The sequence below is a fragment of the Lolium rigidum genome, chromosome 5 (genome assembly GCF_022539505.1).
Source record: "Lolium rigidum isolate FL_2022 chromosome 5, APGP_CSIRO_Lrig_0.1, whole genome shotgun sequence".
Lineage (NCBI taxonomy): Eukaryota > Viridiplantae > Streptophyta > Magnoliopsida > Poales > Poaceae > Lolium > Lolium rigidum.
In genome coordinates, this window is record NC_061512.1 from 76172434 (window position 1) to 76180590 (window position 8157).

Genomic DNA, 8157 nt, shown 5'->3' on the forward strand with positions numbered 1-8157 from the left:
TACCGTCGCGATCTAAGCAAGATAAGATGCATAAAGGATTAACATCACATGCAATTCATAATGTGATATGATATGGCCCTTTAGTCTTTGCGCCTTTGATCTTCATCTCCAAAGCATGGATATGATCTCCATCATCAACGGACATGATCTCCATCATCGTCGGCGTAGCGTCAAGGTCCATGGCGCCGTCATCATGGTTGTTCACCACATGTAGCAACTATTACAACTACTTTGAAATAATACTACAACATGAAATATAAAGACAACCATAAGGCTCCTGCCGGTTGCCACAATACAATAATGATCATCTCATACATATTCATCATCACATCATGGCCATATCACATCACCAAACCCTGCAAAAACAAGTTAGACGCCTCTAATTTCGTTTGCATATTTTACGTGGTTTAGGGTTTTTGAGTAAGATCCAATCTACCTACGAACATGAACCACAACGGTGATACTAGTGTTGTCAATAGAAAGAGTAGATTGAAATCTTCACTATGGTGAGAGAGACAGACACCCGCAAAGCCACTTATGCAATACAAGTTGCATGTCGAGCGTGGAGCAAGTCTCATGAACACGGTCATGTAAAGTTAGCCCGGGACGCTTCATCCCACATCCCGCAAGATGCAAAGTACACTAACTAAAAACAACAAAAGCATCAACGCCCACAAAACCATTGTGTTCTACTCGTGCAACCAATCTATGCATAGACACGGCTCTGATACCACTGATGGGATTCGTAGAATAGAAAACAAAAGATTTCCTACCGCAAGAACGAATAACAAGCCAAAATCTAATCTAGTAGATGGTAGCAACGAGATGAATGTGAGACTAACCCTCGAAGATTCCAAAGCCTACGAGATTAGATCTCGTGGTTGATGTAGTCGATCACTTGCCGCTTTCAAATGTGCGTAGAAGATCTTGACGCTGCCACAATCGGGCAGCACCTCCGTATTCGGTCACACGTTCGGTGTTGATGACGACGTCCTTCTCCCCGTTCCAGCGGGCAGCGGATGTAGTAGATCCTCCTCGGAATCCCGCTAGCACGACGGCGTGGTGACGGTGGTGGTGGAGATCTCCGGCAGCGCTTTGCCGTAAGCACCGCGGGAGAAGAAGGAGGAGGGAGTAGCTAGGGTTGGGAGAGAGGGGGGCTTGGGGCGCCGGCCAGGTAGCCCCTTGGTGGTGCGGCCAAGTGTTAGCCACCCCCTCCCCTCTCCTCCCCTTTAAATAGGTGGAAATCCCTAGGGTTTACCCCAAAACCACATTGGAGTCCAACTCCAAAACTTACCAAATTTGGGAAACCTAGACAAGGTGGGATTCCTCCCTTTCCTTGTGGTGTGGCCGGCCACCTTGGTGGAGTCCACCATGGACTCCACATTCCCACTTGGTGGGTTGGCTAGGGCTGGTGGAGTCCCTCCGGGACTCTACCTTCCATAGTGATTTATTCCAAACTAGTAAGCATGCACGTGCAACACACGTCTAATCTTGTGTCATAAGAACATATATTAAGCAACTGATTGAGCATGAAAGTTGCAACTGATTGAGCATGAAAGTTACCTGTATATAGCAAGGTGTATGGGCCTTAATATTGCCTGTATGAGATTGTACTTGTCGGAGAATGCTGATGAGTTCTCGTGGGCATATTTTGAGCAAAGATTTTGTTGATTTGCACGTGCTATCTCTGAATTGATTGTATTTGCTATCATTGCTGATACAAGCCAGACGGTGTGTATAACGTTGATATGAAAATAGCAGTAACCGTTTATATTAGGCAGATACCTGAACATACAAAATTGTAATTCAATACAATTTTTCATTTAAAATGTTTTATGTCATATCTCGTCTTTTCAATTTAAAACCAAGCTACACCCCAGATGATTACGGATGTTTTCTTCTTTGGCTTTCACTATTTCAGTCTGCTGTCAACTGAAGCTGCATCACATATGTCAAATTTGCTTACTTCACTGTAACTAAAGACCCTTTTCTGTATGCAATCTGGCAGGATTTTTCAATGAGGTACCCACTTGTTCAAGGGCATGGTAACTTTGGCTCAATCGATGCTGATCCTCCTTCTGCAGAGGGATACACAGAGTGCCGGTTGGATGTAGGGTTTTGTTCATTTAATTTTTTTCAAGCGAGCCACTTCTCACCAACAGTACTCTCACGGACCATGTTGTTATTTTGCAGCCATTAACAGAAGCCATGTTCCTGACTAATCTGGAGTTAAGTTTGCTTGCATATAATTATAATTCTGTCTATGATTGTGTTGCGAACTGAAGAACCAACCATTTTATTTTATTTGCAGGTGAAACAAACGGCAATCCGGAATAACCAACTATCCATGATCTTGCTTCTGCAGCATTAGCAGATTATTAGGTAGTTAACTTTGCTTGCATATATAATTATAATTCTGTTTATGCTTGTGTTGTGAACTGAAGAACCAACCATTTTATTTTATTTGTATATATTGAGCTATGAAAAACAGTGACATGTTGTTTAATCTTCAGTTTGGGTTTCTCTTCTGTATGTTGATTACTTTCTGTTTGTAGTTGGGCAAGTGTCCTTGAAAATCAGAAGATTGCTAGCAAACATGATGGATCAGTGGTCTTCTCATGACGAATACCTTTTACTCCCACATGGTATGTGCAGATGCATACTTATTTGTTTTGAAGACATGTTTTTCATTGCGATTAAGGGGGCATACAAAAAAACATAATATTGATTGCGTTCAGTTAGTACTGTATCCATCCATCTGCAGGTTACTTTTAATATTGATTTGTTACAGTCCTTCTGATAACACCAGTTCAGATTTCCCAAATATGTATACCAAACAAAATCTCCGCTAATAGCCAAAGTATGAATAGTTGCAGCGGCATATAGAAAAATAAGTACATGTATTCAGTTTGATCCATTTGGATGGCTGGTAAATAATATTCTAATCTGGGTATGGCGTTCTTCCTCTGCTCTAATACCAGTACCAAGACAGAAACAAGTTTTAAAAAAGCTCACGTCCACACCAAGTCCATAGACTATTATCATCAACAACTGCAATCAAAAAACAAATATTGTTAGCATCTAAAGTAGCTACATATGTACAACCGCATAAATGCAAATAAACCATAGAAGAACAACGTAGATGCAAATAAACTCTAGATTACGCACCTGCTCCACCCATCTAAAACATCACGATAGACAATGTTTTTGGTGCTTTTCCCGGTTTTATCATTCTCGGAGTTTGGCTTGAGCGTTGAGTGTTTGTGATGTCCTGAAATGTGGTACATTCGATGGTGGTTGCGGCAGCGGCAGAAGGAGCTACATCATGAGAATGAACTGTATGAACATGTGTCATATTTAATCACCGTGCAGATCATAAAAAATGAATTAAGCAATAATTACACGATATGTAAGCATGTAGTAGGAGCACACCATTACTTTGGGTCCTGGCCTGGGGTGTATGCTCAACATTTTGTGCGTCAGTAAGCACTGCTGTTGTAGACTTTTAATTTTCACGGGCTTGGCGACGTCTTTTCTGAATTTCATCTTTATTTCAGGTATAATACTCTATATCCCTCTGCCATTTCAATTCTTTAGGGTCTGTATAGATACATAGCGCAAGTTAGCACATCACCAATAGCACTGTTCATTATCCTAAAAAAAACAATAGCCTGCTTATATTTACCCAATGAGTGAGTGTTGCTTATTTCCTGAAATGGGGTGCGCTCCTGGGCGTGTTTGGGAGATGACATACTGTCACCTGTCAATTAATTAATAGTCCAATGTTTTATATTAGAAAAGGTACATCCGTATCCAATGTTATGTGCTAACATATGAGAAACAATTTACAATTCTCATGCAATGTCAGGTGTTGATGTTAGGTACGGGGGATCCAAATCGTGTAAGAAGGTTCGTGATGATCGGTTCGTGTTTCTACTTGATGATCCTACTCCCAAACACGGTACGTGAAGCACGAATTTATTGCACAGGAAGCACAATCATGAATCCACTTTTGAGGGCGTTTCATACCTGCTCGCTGAAGTAGTGGAGATGGCATGTACGTAAGAAAATTCATCCAGTTTGCTGCATACTAAATTGTATCCTGCAACGAAACATAATTGATCCAATCCAATCCAATTTGTCGGCAGTGGGGAGATGAAGGAGTAGCGGCTACTCACTCGACGCGCAGACGTGCAGTGCAGGTGGCGTGGTCGACGTACAGGGAGTCGGCGGAGTGTTGCAGGTCTGCGAGATCGCCGTGCAAGGAGAAGACGGATCTGTGCAGGCCTGCGAGGACGCCGTGCAGGGAGAAGACGGGCTGCTGAGCGGCGTACGGCGTGGTGGGCACGGGTATTTGCGATGAGGTCGAGGAGATCCGGTAATCAATTTTGCGCTGATAGTTGCGTCATTAGCGGGATGAGGACGTGGGAGTACGGCCAGGGCTGCTAGGCGTGGGATCAGTTTTCGTCTGCCGGTGAAGCACGGTCAGTCATTGTTAAATTGCTAAGTGCACACGGTCTGTTAATTTGAGTCTTGTTTGTGGGCCTGATCGCGGGGTGTGTGGAAATTAGCGGTGTGTACCTAAAAAAGTTCTTGTTCGCTCTTTTATTAGTAGTGGAGAAGTGGAGATGATTCTAGAAACTTCTACAACCTTCCATAAATTCACCGGACCACTCCCAAACTTGGAATGTGACTTCCTATATATGAATCTTATTCTCCGGACCATTCCGGAACTCCTCATGATGTCCTGGATCCCATCCGAGACTCCAAACAACATTCGAACTCCATTCCATATTCCATATCTACTTAAAATGACATCAAACCTTAAGTGTGTCACCCTACGGTTCGAGAACTATGTGGACATGATCGAGACTCCTCTCCGATCAATAACTAATAGCGGGACCTGGAGATCCATAATAGCTCCCACATATTCAACGATGACTTCGTGATCGAAAGAACCATTTACATACGATACCGATTCCCTTTGTCACGCAATACTTTACTTGTCCGAGGTTCGATCATCGGTATCTCCATACCTAGTTCAACCTCGTTACCGACAAGTACTCTTTACTCGTACCGTGGTATGTCATCTCTTGTGACCTAGTCACATGCTTGCAAGCTAATCAGACGACATTCCACCGAGAGGGCCCAGAGTATATCTATCCGTCATCGGGATGGACAAATCGCACTCTTGATCCATATGCCTCAACTCACACTTTCCAAATACTTAATCCCATCTTTATAACCACCCATTTACGCAATGGTGTTTGATGTAATCAAAGCATCCTTCCGGTGTAAGTGATTTACATGATCTCATGGTCGAAGGACTAGGTAACTATGTATCGAAAGCTTATAGCAAGTTTGAACTTAATGACTTGATCTCATGCTATGCTTACTATGGGTGTGTCCATCACATCATTCACCTAATGATATGATCTTGTTATTAATAACATCCTATGTTCATGATCAGGAAACCATGATCATCTATTAATCAACAAGCTAGTTAAATGAGAGGCTTACTAGGGACTCTGGTTGTTTACACAACACACATGTATCAATGTTTCCAGTTAATACAATTATAGCATGGAATGTAAACATTTATCATGAACACTGAGATATAACAATACCTATTTTATTATTGCCTCTCGGGCATATCTCCAACAGTTTTGATGATAAAGAAACTGGTAAAGTAGAAGAAACTGATGTTCCATCTTCATGATGATATTATTTTGCAAATTCTTTGGTCTTTTTCAGAGCACAATGAAGCACCAAAGAAAGTCTGGTTTCAGTACACTCCACCGCCTAAGCCAATTGAAGAAGTGCAAGCAATATAGTGGGCGCTTACCCGGGGAAATTAGGACCATGTTTTCTCCACCCGGGGAAAACACGCGAATTCGCCCGGGAAACGCTGCATCCAAACAAGCCCTAGGTCGATCGAATTCCTTTGACCTTCGTAGAGCTGGTCCACCTGGGGCTTCGTCGGCAAGGATCCAGTTGGTCCGTTGAAGAAGTATTTTAGTATTGAACGCAATCTCCCTTCTCCTTGTATTGAGTGGTGTTTCGGAGGCCTCATATGGGGTTAGGACATTTGGTGGGGATGGGGCCGTACATTGCCTTGCGCCGAGATGGGACATGGCGCCTGTGTGGGGGATGGAGTGGGGTTGTTGTAGTTGGTGAGGAAGAAGTCCATGGAGGCGCTGGAGATGCCGCTGCTGATGACGCAAAAGTGGTGGAATAGAGGGATGGGAGCAGGAGGAGGAGGAAGGGGGAGGGGTTGCACGCCGAAGTAGGGGGTCGTTGGCATCATCGGTGGAGGAAGGCATTGGGTTTTGCATGTAGGGCAATGGGGTAACTACCGTCCTCCAACCTACCGTGTCTTCTGCGTGGGACTGCTTCGTGTTAACCGACAACATGTTTTCCGGTCAAGACGTCCGCGTGAGCGAGCCGATAGTAACCATGCGACCATGAAGTGTGACGTCACTATAAGATAGAATGTGGTCGAAGACGACATGATCTTCGCGGTCATGTCGCCGCCGACTAGGTGCCTCGCCCAATGATCTGCAAGGGGTCAAAGACGAGCTCGCCACCATCCAGTGGATCTACACGTGCGTCTCCACGAGATCTTCAACCTCATCTTCCGCAACACCTCCACCACATCGGCTCTCTGGTCGGCACTTCGGCAGCTCTTCCAGGACAACGTCAACACCCATGTCACCAGCCTCAACAACAAGCTCCGCAACACCGCCCAGGGCGATGCCTCCATAAACACGTACTGCCAGCGCCTCAGAGCCATCACCGAAGAGCTCCGCGAACTCAGTGATCCCGTGATTGATCGCCAACTCATCAACATCCTTGTCGCCAGCCTCGGCGATCGCTTCGACAAGCAGGCATCCTTCATTCCCATGATGCAGCCTCGCCCCACATTCGCCGAGGTCTGGTCCCTTCTTCAACACGTTGACAACACGCAGGCTCCCAAGGAGGTCTGCCCTCAGGTCTTCGTTGCCACTCCTCGATCATCGCCGCCACGTCCTGCTGTTGTGCCACCTGCGCCGCTCGTGTAGCCTCCTTCTGGGTGGCATCTGATGACGGCTACTAGCAACACCAAAAGGATCTTATATGTTGGGACTCCAAGTGCAGAGTGTTGTATCAGCGGAGTATCTTCCCCACAAGGGTGACTCGAGGGTTTATATCGAACTCTCGGGGAACTGGACAAAGAGTATTCTCTTCTCCCTTCTTCTTGGAATCCTGCTAGTAAAATAAAAGCCTTGTGTCCCCAACTCCACCATGTGGTTGTCAAGCACAATATTTCCCGTAATTAAATAAACACAAGTAGAAATAAAACAAGTAAAAACTAGACTAGATAAAATAATTAAGTAAAAACTGTAAAGATGTTGATTGTTTTTGGTGTTTTGGATGCAAATAAGAAAAGTAAAAAAAGTAAATATTTTGTATTTTCGAATTAAAATAATGCATCAAATATAAAAGAAGATAAAAGCAATATAAAGGTGTTTCTTATGATAAAAAGTGAACCGGGTTTCATGGGTTCACTTGACTATTCTCTCTTTAAGTTTTAGTGGACAAATAGTAATTCATCAGTGAGATATGAAGGTGTAAATAATAGTATGCGTAAGATCAGCATTAATATAGGCATCACGTTCTAACATAGAGATGATGCAACACATCTCACTTATACTCCACAAGAAAGGGAAAACTCCGTACAATTTTGTATTAAGTATTAACAGACCATAGCCATAAATACTTTGACATGAAGTTTGAATATCAAATATGCTACCTTGAACAAACAAGATCATCACTACTGTCACGTGACGAACATAGCACATGCATTCACATTATCCCTAGTGAGGTAGCAAAAGAAAAGATCAAGGTCATAATAGATCTTGAAAATATTGTCACTATCCAATCACTAAAACCATGCTACTCCATCTAATACACATATAACCCCACACACGCTCTCGCATAGATGTTGCTTTGGTCTTTTCACATAAAAGAAACAAACTTCTAGTTTTGATGATAAATAAACTGGTAACGTAGAAGAAACTGATGTTCCATCTTCATGATGATATTATTCTGCAAATTCTTTGGTCTTTATCAGAGCACACTGAAGCACCAAAGAAAGTCTGGTTTCAATACACTCCA

At 43.4% G+C, this 8157-nt stretch overlaps 1 long non-coding RNA gene across 1 annotated transcript; it reads left to right on the forward strand.

Moving 5' to 3' along the window:
• Positions 1 to 2008: 2008 nt before the first annotated feature.
• Positions 2009 to 3916, forward strand: LOC124657281. Its single transcript, XR_006988791.1, has 4 exons — positions 2009 to 2110; positions 2194 to 2382; positions 2556 to 2645; positions 3869 to 3916. It is a non-coding gene; the product is annotated as an uncharacterized LOC124657281 (long non-coding RNA).
• Positions 3917 to 8157: the final 4241 nt, after the last annotated feature.